A 13,668-nucleotide genomic window follows, 5' to 3' on the forward strand; every position below is an offset into this window, starting at 1 on the left:
ACCTTACAAGTGTTCACATGAGATAATTCAAATTAGTTCATAGCCAACACTTTGAAACTGACAAAGACAATCCGGAAAACAGAAAAAAAAGGGGGGGGGGGGGAAAGGAGGGCCCTTTTTGTTTGATTAGTTTACTTTTAAAAATTAATAAAATATTTTTTGCACCAACCAACCATATTCAGAGAACAAAATTTTATAAATATGAATATAAAAGCTAATTATTTAAAGTGTCTCTAATATAAACTAGAATTAAAAGTAAAATATTTTTGTAAAATATTGTATACAAATGTAAATTTTTTGTTTACAATATCACACTGGTATATATAATTTTTAAATGTTTTCTTAACGTTAGATTTAAACTCTGAATGTTGCAAGTTCTTTGTTATAATATAGCTTTATTCTTATTTAACTCCCTTGAAATACTATTTACTTTGTAACATCAACATGGGGAAATAATTAAGTGTAACAAAAGTTTGGTAATTTATAAAACAGCAACGCAGGGTCGATTTTATAATGTACATTCAATACACTTACTAAGACTCAATGGTGGAACTACATTGACTCTATAACCCTAAAACCATTTAAAACTATAGAAAACACACTTAAATTATTATAAAGGAGCATAAAAATGCTACTTGAATAATTTCAATCGTATATTTCTTATTTAAGGAAATAAAGTTATTAAAATGGGTTATTTACTAATCTAGTACTAGTTAAATATATATATATATATATATATATATATATATATATATATATATATATATATATATATATATATATATATATATATATATATATATATATATTAAAAGAAAAATATTTTTTTTTACTCAATGTTTGAAGTGTTATAATAAAGGTGTCATTAGTAAATATAGTGGGGTGGGAGGGGGGGAGTTTGGTGGAGTTTGGTCGATTAAGGGTTTTGTCGTACATGTCAAAACTGTAAGTGTATTGTCCGTCGTTTTTTCATTGATTTCCAGCGTGGTAACATCAAAGTCAGTTGAGCTAAAAAAAAAAATCACGTGCCAACCCTTCCGTAATTGCGTGATAAAATGGACTTTTTGGTAATCAACGCTTTTAACCCTGAACAAGTGGTCCTATTTTTTAAAATAGTATACGTTGATACTGGTCTTTCAAATACAAAGTATTATAGTTCAATTGTATATAAGACATGTACATGTGTTCTTCAAAGTCAAATATATGAGAAATGACATTTAATGTTTTTCCACAAACCTTGAAAATAAAAACACAACGTGTAAGGGCAAAAGATAATATATAAACATAAATAACTATATTTTCGAAATGTATTACAAATAGTTTTTATATAATTACAAACGACTTGTAATGCATATGTTCTACAGCAATTACATGGCATGTTATATAGGCCTACATATTCACGTTTCCTTAATTTAGAAATCTTGACTTAACCGTGCCAGATTAAAGTTCAGAACATGTAATTAATATGTATTGATTGTCTTTAGCTTATTTAAAAAATAAATTTATTTTAAACATTTAAATTGTAATAATAATGTATTTCGTAGTTTCAAAGACATGAACATAAATTGTATATATCTATCTGTATATATAATTCTCTTCTTGGAGACGTTAGAAAACACCAAGCTGTAAGCGCGCCGAGCAGTTCCCTCTCTTCCTCTCTAGGCATATCGCAACCACCCCCACCCCCACATGGTCTGGTGAGCTGTGGTTCACGCTAAATGTTTACAATCGTAGAGCCGGGTTTAGTGACGCATATTAGGGGCAGATAATTTAGTTTGAAACTATTTTAAACTTAGGGTAGGTAACTAAGAGGATGCTTTCACGGAGGTGGGGGGAGGGGGGGGGGTTGGGGGGGGGGTTGAGGGAAAGGAGGGTTTTAGTGTTTTAAAGCAAATATTTTCAGTGACAGCATTGGTACTGTCGAATTCACAAATTATGAATTACTGAAAAGTAGAACATAAAACTAAATAGCGGCGTGCGATACGCCGCGGGTCGGCTTGTATATATATAATTCATGTAGACCATAGAAAACACCACGCAGCTTAGCCACCACCATCATCCCCACCTGTCAGGTGATTACAATCGTAGAGCCGAGCTAGTGACGGCTATTAGGGGCAGATAATTTAGTATTTGAAACGAAGGTGAGGTAAAAATGTCTGATTAATCTTTTCTTTGTTTGTAAATTGCTGCTTTCCCTGGGCGGGAAGGGGGGGGGGAAGGGGGGGGGCGGGAGGGGTTAGTGTTGAATTCACAAATTATGAATTGCTGATAAGCAGAAAATAAAACAACTAGATGGCGGTGTATACTACGTCGATGGTTAGCTCGTAGTAATTAAATGGAGAATGTAAAATGGCATAAGAACTAGACCAGAATAAGATGTGCAACTCTGTTTCTTTTGACTACTTAGTTGTTTTTTTTTTAAAACATTATTGAGTTGTGGCCCTTAACTCACAAGAAGTCAGTTTGCCTTGCAATGTTCGACTCGGTATAATAGTTTTCATATTCGGCTTGTGAGGACTGATGCAATAGTATTAAGTTACCCTGGGTAATTCCACACCCGTGTTAACTTAACACCCTATGCTTTGAATATTGTTTTAATACCATTTTTACTTTAGCCTATATTTGTAAAGCAAGATTTAAAGCCAGTAATATTTAGATTATAAGCATAACATATAACTAGTAGTTAATAAAACAAAAATACAGTATTATAAAGAACACCCATTGCTAAAGAAAGAACACTACCAGCCTTTATATATCCAACTATGCCACCAGCCGCTATAGTAGCAGCATAAGCTGGCGTAATTAAATCGAGAGGGAAATATATTGTAGTCCTAGTTCTAATAATATGCTATAAAATATACCAGATGAATGATAATACTTTTAATATTTATAGTGACTCTAGGCTTACACTGTCGACATGGTAGCTTTCTTATTGTGGTGCGAATTGTTAAAGCATAAACATAAACACGTATGTTTTTTTTTAAATCATATCTTTTTTTTAAAAATATTTTTTGTGTGTGTTTAATATTGTTCGTCTTGCTGCCTACCCCTGCTCGATTAAATGAGCATATACATATATGAAATATTATTCACGAGCCGACGTATCATACGTATCATACGTCGCTATTTAGTTGTTTTATTTCCTACTTTTCAGTTATTCATAGTTTGAAAATTCGACACAGTAACACTGCTGTCACTAAAATATTTGCTATAAAACACTATCAGTAGCTCGTTAAGGACGATAACCCCCCCCCCCCCCCCTCCACCCTCCTTTCCCCCAAGCCCTACCCCCCCCCCCCTGAAACCAGCCTCCTCTTAGTTATCTCTCCTAAGTTTAAAATAGTTTTACACTAACTTATCTGCTCCTAATAGCTGTCACTAAACCCGCTCTACGATTGTAAACATTTAACGTGAACGGTTTGAACTTGGTCGAGTAGTTGAGATGGGCAAAGTGAGGCTGTTGACGAGTGTTTATTTTAGGAGAGTTTAGTAGTTGACTTTAGATGGATGTCGAGTTGAATTGATGATGGTTGTAACAGAACCTCCCACGTAAGATCTCTCCTAGGTGGGTGTCGTCAGAGTAATCGTGAAGTTGTTGGTAGTGAACTAATTGTGTATCGTAGATGAGGAAGTATTTCGTAGTTGATCATTGAGAGATAGTTGATTTGCTGGTATTTGTTACGGAACCTCCCACCTAAGATTTCTCCTAGGTGGGTGTCGTCAGTCTGAAAAAATAGAAAGTTGAAAATTAGCCACTCGTACATTTGAAGCCACCCAATACAAGTACTGGGTGACTCATTTCGAGGGCATGGTGCACTTCGAGGGATGTGTGGGCCCAACCCCACAACGATCGATGGTGAGATTTGCAATTGTTGCTTGATGAGTTGAGTAGTAGATTTGACCGCCTCTTGACCCCAGCAGCCTAACCCAAAAGAGGGCTGACAAACCAAATGACTAAGATTTATGTAGATCCATAACAGATATTACACTTTGATCTTAGCCAAAAGGCCGAGAAGCGATATGTTTATGGTTTGTTTGTGTTTGTCAAAATCAAATTTTTAAAAAAAATTTTTTTGGTCGCATTTTATTACATGAAAATTACATGAAATAGCATACAATGTACAATCAGTTTCACGTCTTGATTCTTGTTTCTTCTTGTCTTTACTTTCTTGCCTTTAGACTTCAGTTTCCTTTCTTGAATATGTTTTTCCGTCTTGATTCTTGTTACTTCCTGTTTCAATTTGTCTTTACTTTCCTTCTTTTTGTCTTTTCTTGCCTTTCAGTATCTTCAATGATTTTGCTTCTTTATTTTCTCTTGTAATTTTGCTTCTTCATTTTCTTTTTTAATTTTGCTTCTTTATTTTCTCTTTTGATTTATCATTCCTTTATTGATTCCTATAGAGCAGGGGTCGGCAACCTGCGGCTCGCGAGCCGCATGCGGCTCTTTTGATGTCAAGATGCGGCTCTCCAGCTCCTTGCACAAATACTAATAATCTTAATCAAAAAATAAAATACTTGAAATAAAAAAATTGTTAGTGGCTCTTTAACACCAGGGAAATTTTGAAAATTTTAACTTTTGGCTCTTCCGCTTCATAACGTTGCCGACCCCTGCTATAGAGCTTTGAGTATAGGTTCAATGGTGTCGTGACGGAACATCCTATCTAAGATTGCTCCTAGGTAGGCGTCGTCTAGCTGAAAAGAATTGATTATTAGCCACTCGTACATTGAAGCCACCATAGTACAAGTACTAGGTGGCTCTTCTCGAGAGCTATGTGCAATCGAGGGATGTGTGGGCGCAACACCACATGATCTTTTGCATTCGATGCCTCGATGATCAACTTCTCAGCCCCGGCAGCCAGCCCTAAAAATGGCTAGCCGACCAAATGACTAAGATTTATGTAGATCCATAACAGATACTACACTTTGATCTTAGCCAAAAGGCCGAGAAGCGATCAATGTCAAAATCAAATTATATTTGTAGAGATTATGATTAAAGTTCAAGCGCACTTAAATAATTAGTGACTTTATTTTTAGCCTTACAATATGAAGCGTATTAAAGGTTTACAAATAAACAAGGCGATAGAAATTTTATGCGACAACGAGGATAATTACAAACAATGTCTTTACTAAAATTAAACTAATTTTTTTTTTTGCAAAATAAACAGAAACAATTTGATTTTTATATTTGTTTCATGTTTAGATTCATATATTGAATGTACGTGTAAGTTGTTTCCCTTTTTAAACTATTTTATGAGAATGATTGTTCGATGTCATTTAATATGTGCTTAGCAGTTGCGAAATAGTTTTGAACAGAAGTAAAACCTTTTTTTTTATTACGTACTTGTTTTGTGTAGCATTTTGGTCACGAAAATCGACTTTTCTGCTCGCGTGTGGAATGGGGGTATAGGGGGTGGGTGCGGTTCGGGTCATTGTGGATGTCCACATGTTGAATTTTTTTTTGTCAACAGAAACAAAAATTTACATTTTAAAAAAAACATTAAAAAATAACACTGCACATAAAATGTAGCTTACACAATAATAAATCGACAGTTCTCGTGTTAAATAAATGCATCAGTAATGTAACTGTATATCAAACGGCAAAAAAAACGGGGATTTTTTTTTCAATCAGGATGGGAGTGGGGGAGGGACAGTGACCGCGGCAATTATCTAAAACATTTCACGATATTTCATTTTTATTTTTTAAACATTTCAAATAATTAAAGCATACGTTTAAAACCAATTTAAAAAAAAATCAAGTTAATCACGTTACAGTTAGATATTTAAATAACAGCGTATGTATAATGTACTAGCTCGGTCAGGTTTATAGGTCTTACGGTCAGTGCAAACTTTGACACAAAAAAAGGGGGGCGGGGGTGAGAGGTGGTTTATTATGAGAATTCGTGTAATATAATGGGTTCACGTTGATTGGCCGAATTTACCCTTACCATATAGTCGTTAATAGCTAGACAGCAGCAAATTACTAATCGGAACCAATTGTCTCCAACCAGCCATCTAAACCCAGATGTTAGTGTAAAGCTTGGAGTTGAATTAAAGTGATGTTACAGACTATTTTATTATCTCTGTTATGTTATGTTATCTAGTTGTCTGGTCTAGTCGTCTTATTTAGCTGTCTGATCTAGTTGTCTTATATAGTTGTCTGATCTAGTTTTCTTATCTAATTGTCCATTCTAGTTTTCTTATCTAGTTGTTTGTTCCAGCTGTCTTATCTAGCTGTAATATATAGTTGTCTGATCTAATTATCTGGTCTAGTTGTCTTATCTAGTCGTAATATATAATTGTCTTATTTAGTTATCTCAGGATTTGGTTATCATAGAATAGCTGTAGATACGTATGGCTATTTAATCAATAAGTGAATGTAATTTAACTCAATCTATTCTTCTTGGCTAACATTTAAACATGTTTATCGCACATCAAAGTATTATTTGGCTTTTTATTTTGTAATAAACAATATAAAGCATTTTTTAGGCTAACCCGAGGATTTTTGTGTATGTGTTTAATACATATTCTATCTCTTACGACATTTTAAAGAAATACTTGAATGTGCACATTTCAGCTCAAAAGTTCAGTCAAAGTTTGTGTCACTCTATTCTATTTTTACTTTAGTTGTAAGGAAGGGTGCCAGGTATCAACTCGGAGTAATTTTAAAAAAAAATGAATGTGTAGGTCGCTGATGAGTGTATTTGTTTTACCCTGTATTGTTTCTTTCAGACTTTTCTCCAGGTGGGGGTGGGGTGGAGGGGGGAGGGGAGGGGCACTTGAAATGTTCGGCGGGGGGAGGGGGACGGACTAAAATTTCCGTGTGCGGGAGTGTGACACTGTTAAAGGTTTATATTTTCTATATACATTGTGGTGTGTACTTCCATTGCAGGCGAGGCTGTTGCAGTTAAAACTTATCTGGACATTTTCCACGTAGGTGTGGAGGAATTAAATCTGAAAGTGTTTTGATCTATTGTATCGTTAAAGTTCTTAGGTCGTTACTGTTGTTCGAAATGTGACTATTCAAACAATAACACAAAGTTCGTGTGGATAGATAAAGGGTACAAACATTGGGTAAAAATTAGCATAATTCTTTAATGTGAAACAAGTAGTCGGTATTTGAAGATTTAAAATGTTGTTATACGTTTCTAAAAATGTTTTAAAGTATCAAATTTACATATTTAATATCGATATTTAATAACTATATAAATATATATATATATATATAATTCTCTTGTGGGAGACGCTAGAAAACAAGCTGTAAGCGCGCTCCCTACCATCCCCACCCCTTTATTCTCTGGTGAGCTGTGGTTCACGCTGTTAACAAGCAGAGCCGTGTTTAGTGACGACTATTAGGGGCAGATAATTTAGTTTGAAACGATGTTAAACGTAGGGGTGGGGTAACCAAAGTGGAGTTTACGTTAACGGAGGGGGGGGGGGGGTAAAAAGATGGGGGGGGGGGGGGGTTAACGTCCTTAACGAGCTACTTATAGTGTTTTATAGAAATATTTTCAGTGGCAGCGTTGGTACTGTCGAATTCACAAATTATGAATTTACTGAAAAGTAGAAAAAAACAACAACTAAATAGCGGCGTATGATATGCCGCGGGCATGCTCGTATAAATAAAACAAGTACATTTTCCATTTTGTATTTTTATTATAAAAAAAGTAATTTAAATCGTTTACGTAATATAATCATAGTGTGCTTAGATGTTACATACATGAACATTTCTAGACATTCTTTGTGTAGGTGTAGAGTTATATCTAAAATGTTTGAGTGAATTGTGTCATTCATCTACTTCAGTCTTTAACGATAGTTTTAATTGGTCTCAAATTAATTTAACATAGTTCAACCGGAATGACAATTATAAAGGTAACGATCGTACTTAATGACGAGTACAACCCACTGCAGTAAAGAGGTCGGCATTTGAATTATCAAAAAGTTGATCTACTGTTCGAAAAGTGTTTTAAAATAGCACATTTACATATGTAATATCGACATATAAACGAAAGCAACACAATTACACTTTCTGTTTTGTAGTTGTACTATGATAAAAAAAAATTAAATTGTTTTACATTGTATTCTTTATAGATGCTTACATATATATTATATTAATTAGAGAATTTATCCTTAAATTATTTCCCCTTACTTGCTTTTGTTTTAACATTGATTTTCATATGGGGGTTAACTGTTTCGAAATTTGGGAAGTTCTCTTTGAGTTAATTTAAAAAAAAAATTGTTATTGTCATTTTTCCGGAGTAAACCAATTTTTCTTTCTACTTTAAATTCGTTGCGTGCTCTTACGCTATGTGTGCTGCTTGCTTTTAGATTGATACCTGTTTGATATCTTGTTTCAAGTCTTCCCAATGTTCTATATTGTTGTTTTGTGTGTCAATGTATAACATTTTATTATAAATGGTATTGCCCTACTGTAGCGTTCGTGAAATAGTTGTGAGTTGTTAAGTTTCCAGTACGTGTTACGTTTGTGTTTGTTGTGTGTCATTATAAAAGGTTGTAAAAACATAATGTGTGTGATTACTATATTAAAGAGTTTGGGATAGGGTTCTACTCTGTTGATCTTTTGGGTCTGTCTAGTTTGAATTTATTATCTGATGTTTTGCCTCTGTATGGATAGTGTGCTCTGTAGATGTCGGCTAGTTTGAAGTGTGCTTTTATATCGATACTTAAATCTTCATAAATTTTGTCCGCGACGAGTCGAATAACGTCTTCTGTTCCTACAATATTTACAAAATTATAATCCCCCGCTGAAATAGTTATTTTATGTATATTTCTTTTTCACAGTCAAGTAGTTGTTGTTTTTTTCTCAAATTAATTTGTAGGATAAAGGGGCTTTTTTAAAATATTCGAAATTAGAGGAATGACTGTTATTTATTGGCTTCAATTTATAAATTGATGAAAGTTTTTTTTTTTTAATTAAACAGGGTGATTCAGATTTTATTCGTCAAGGACTATATCTACAATTATATTCTTGACTGAAAACAATTTATAATTTGCATAAATAACAATTCCTATTGTATTTTAAGTTTTTATGTCTCTTTTTTTTATGATTAGAATTATTTAATGAATGTGCTTGTACAATATTTCCCTCGTTTGTTGACTGTTAATATGTCTTTTAATATGTGTTTACTAGTTGCGGAAAATAGTTTTGATCAGAAGTAAAACCTTACTTTTTTCTTTCGTGCTTGTTTTGTAAAACAATAAATACATTTACATTTTGTCAAAATAATGTTACCGTCAACAACCATAGTTTCCACTTTCTCCGTCAGTTAAATAAAGCGGGACTGATCTCCCCTAGAGATGTGTTTGACTATCTAGACCAGGGGTCGGCAACTTATTGAAACGGAGAAGCCAAAGTTGCAATCTACAAAATTTCCCAATTTTGAAAGGGCTACTAACATTTCCATGTGCACTTCAGTACTGGAAAGCAAGGAACTATTGCTACGGGGCTGGCCCCAGCATGGTTGTAAGTTGTGGGGGCTGGGCATAATGCCCAGCGGCTGTCGGCTTTCCATATACACTCTACTCCACCTATTCTCTTTGTTGTTGTTTTTTAGATTCAAGTTATTTTCTTTTTTACAGTATAATATTTTTTGAATTTTGAAAATAAAATAAAATAATTATTATGGAACTGGAGAGCCACATTTTGGCATCAAAAAGAGCCGCATGCGGCTAGCGAGCCACAGGTTGCCGACCCTTGATCAAGATGATACTGTTTATTGTGTGACTATCTAGAGAAAACTGTTGATTGTTTGGTTATCTTTTTGTAACCGTTGATTGTGTGACTGTTTAGATGATTCCGTTGATTGTGTGACTATCTAGACGATACAGTTGATTGTTTGACTATCTAGACGATTATTCTTTACACTTGCTTGCTTTTGTCATAATCTCGATGTGCTAATGTAATAATGTTTATTACGTTTTAATTGTTATTTTAGTTATTTTTCTCAAAAAAACCAAACGAAAAAAAGAATGCTGTTTAATATTTACTATTATGTGTCAAACACGGTGAAGGTATTCAAAACGTTTTGATTCTTAAATTGTAAAAAAATATAAATAAACTTAGCATATCCAATGTGACAGAACATTTTTTGCTCAGTTAATTGTTCGTTTGCAGGATATATGCGCAAACGCATTTTAATTCTGAACTCTCCCTTTTTTTACAAGCTTTTATTTAACTCACTTCCTCGTCAGTCGCCAGTCGTCAGTCGCCAGTCGTCAGTCTAGACCGAAACGTAGGAGTGAAAATTCGGAAACTTCTACTTGACCGATACGATTCACACTTGGCACGTGGGTCAAGACATCAGGACAATGCAATCTGAAATTAAATTTGACTTAATTGGATGCCTAATTAATTTTTTATGAATTAATTAAAATTTGGACCGAATTAGTAGGCATGTGTTCCAACTACACCACATGCGTCATCACGTTCAATAGCTGCGCCATCACGTTCGATGGCTGCATTAAAAAACCATTGCGCGCCTACTGAACGTGATGTTCAGTAGGCGCGCAATGGTTTTTAGTCATGTAACTCTATTGTAAATAAAACATGTAAAGTATTGAATTTTTTTTTTCATAAAAAACGTTTTAATAACAAGCTTTTATGTAATAATGCACTAAAAAGTAGAAAATAAATTATAGACTACTATTTAAATAGTTTAGAGCGACTAAGTTGGAACTTGGCATCCGTTAATCGAGCGTCCTGCATAGCGAGTAAGGGGTACTACTATATTCAGCGGTAATACTACAACAGGCTTCTAAAAATAACTTTGTAATACGAGGAAATCCTTCTGTGCAGTTTCGTCACCTTGCGAAAGATGAAAAAATAACTTTCTGAATGATGTAATAAGCATCTATTATTAGATAATCCAGTCAGATATTGAGATCGAGCATCTAATAATAGACCATTAGTAACGCTAGTATATTGCTTCAGTCACACTGATATTTAAAACACGTCTAATAATTTTTTTACGTGTTAAAGAAAAAAAATCCTGTTCATTTTAGCGAATGACGAAATCTGCATTAATATTTACAGGATGCTATTTGGCCGATGGCGCCTGTTAGTTTTAAGGAGCCAGGGGTCGTACGCCGCGCCTATGCGGTAGTGTAATCGGAGGGTGGGGGCCCTGAGAGCACCCATCTACGTCTCTGACACAGAGGCGGTCACCGAAGTGTTTTCTACCATATTATTTCGGTGAGTGATTAATGTACACTCAAGGTTTTCATGCGGTAGTGTAGGTAAACCCGTGTCCTAATATTTATGATCCAAGAACAGGCATTGTTTACATTTAATTAACTCATTTTTAGAAAAGAAGGTCACGCGCCTAAGAACAAATAATTATAATTGATAACGCGTTGGTGAAATCCTAATATATTTCGTCAAAATTTCTTCTATCCCCGCGGCAACGCGGGGGGGGGGGGGGGGGAGGGAGGGGGGCGTCGGGTACGCTAGTAATATTATATTTTTTATTTTCAAACACTTATTATAATATTATAAAGAAAACCAACTTTAAGCGGGATAAAAACACTCATCATAGAACAGAGGGATTAGGTGAGGTAGAAAGTAAACGGACAGCTGACAGCCGCTTGGGCACCAGGCCCAGCTCCACAGCCGTGCTGTGACTAGCACAGTGGCGACGGTTCCATTCTTGCTAATGCCGAAAAGCCGACTATTTCGAATATCGTCAGATGGGGAATGTTATTTTATACAGAATGCATTTCTCTATCTGTCAGTATGCATACATTTGATCTGAGTGACGTGGTTTTTTAGTTATTAGCTCCCTACGTTTGAGCTGAGTACTGGACAAAGTTTACCCTGGGCTATGTGGGATGTAAGATAAACCCTGTGAGAACCAAAGGACAGAAGCGACTGTTACTGTAATCAAACCGATACACAAGCCAGTTAGTCGGAGTTGGTCGTGCTAATGGCTGCCTAGCTATGAGAGACACCTCCTAAGCTGGTGGTGTTGCAAAGAAAGAAAAGTAACAGTTATTTGCTTCTAAAGTGGATTGGGATCGGTATATAGTTATATTATTTAATTACTAATTTTATCAAAGCAGATCTAGCTAAAATACTTTAATATATCTTGTACGAATTATTAGTATGTTTTTTTTTAAAGTATAAATATTATTTTATTTTTAAAGCTATGTATTTAAATTAAAAAATCAAATTTATATATAGAGCCTACCTAATTCTAATCAAATAGAAAAATATTGATATGAAACTGTTAGTGGCTCTTCAAAAACTGGGAACTTTTGTAAATTGTAACCTGTGGCTCTTCCGGCTCAAAAGGTTGTCGACCCCTGGTCTAGATATATGTTTTCCTCATTCCAAAGTGTCTTGTATGAACAAATAGCAACGAGATGCATGTTTGTGTATCACTGACGGTGTGTTGGTTTTGTTTTTGTGCCTCAGTGGTGTTGTGTTTTAAATTAGTCTATATGCTATTTCCCTGTCTTTGGGTGTAAAGGATTTTTAAGATGGATGTTTACATATTGACCTGAATTGAGGCCTATACTACCATTACTGTGAATATTTGGGTGGTAAATCTTTGTTGTAAATGTAATCTTTGGTGGTTTAAATGGATAATCGGTAGGAAAATGAATGGCTAAAGAAAAAATACCATCTGCATATGACTATTCGGAGGTCCTTGAATCATTGCTTCCCACTGATATAAGTCATCTCCAACAGGACCAACAGAGCGGTCAGCACCTGGATCTCAGTGTAAATTCTGAAGCTCCTTATTAATTCGTTTCGTGGTCATCGCTACGGTACGTAGTGTTTATAATTCAGTATCCGTAATCGGTATTGTTGATCAACAAATTGTAAAGCAGCTCTTACTGCTGTTGGTTATAAATAAATAAATAAAGCTAAATCTAGATATATTGAATAGATCGAAATCAATACTCAATTCAATAGCAAACGTTTACTAAGGCGAAGATTATAAGATTAGGCGAAATGTATACACTAGGACAGGGGTCGGCAACTCGCGGCTCGCGAGCCGCATGCGGCTATTTTGGTGTCACTATGCGGGTCTCCAACCTATTTGCACAAATATTAATAGTTATGTTATTTCATTTTCAAAACTCATAACACAAATTATACTGTAAAGATACACAAGTTTAAACAGGATAAAAACACTCGGCCATGTGACAACAATTCTATGCTTGCCACTGCCCTAGTGCCGACTTTTTCGAATATCGTTAATTGGTGAATGTTAATTTAGAATGCATTTCCCTATCCGTCAATAATCATTAATTTGATGTGAGTGACGTAGTTTTTGTTAGCCTCCTACAGTTGAGCCGGTTACTGACTGTGGGGTACGAGTTTACCCCGGGCTATGTGGGATGGAAAATAAGCCTGGTGAGAAGCAAATGACAGAACTGACAGATATTCGGTAATAAAGCCAATATCCATGCCAGTTGGTCGGAGCTTGCCGTGTTGAGGCTAATGCCTGGCTAATGGGAGACACTTCCTGAGCTGGTGTTATCCGTAAAAAAAAAAAATAAAAAAAAAAAATTAACAGCTTCTTAAGTGGATAGGGAAAGTCCTATATTTTCATTTTGTGATTGCTAATTTTAATTTTCTGACGAAACAAATGTATGTTTTTATATGAATAAATATTATTTCATATTAAAATCTATTTATTTTAA

The 13,668-nt window shown here is 34.8% G+C and overlaps 2 pseudogenes; both read right to left on the reverse strand.

Moving 5' to 3' along the window:
- Positions 1-3,933: 3,933 nt before the first annotated feature.
- LOC131940205 (uncharacterized) lies at positions 3,934-4,020 on the reverse strand (annotated as a pseudogene).
- Positions 4,021-4,833: 813 nt separating this feature from the next.
- Positions 4,834-4,953, reverse strand: LOC131940208 (uncharacterized; annotated as a pseudogene).
- Positions 4,954-13,668: the final 8,715 nt, after the last annotated feature.

This window comes from Physella acuta, unplaced genomic scaffold (genome assembly GCF_028476545.2).
Source record: "Physella acuta isolate Inbredline_101_S28 unplaced genomic scaffold, ASM2847654v3 ptg000311l, whole genome shotgun sequence".
NCBI classification, from domain to species: Eukaryota; Metazoa; Mollusca; class Gastropoda; family Physidae; genus Physella; species Physella acuta.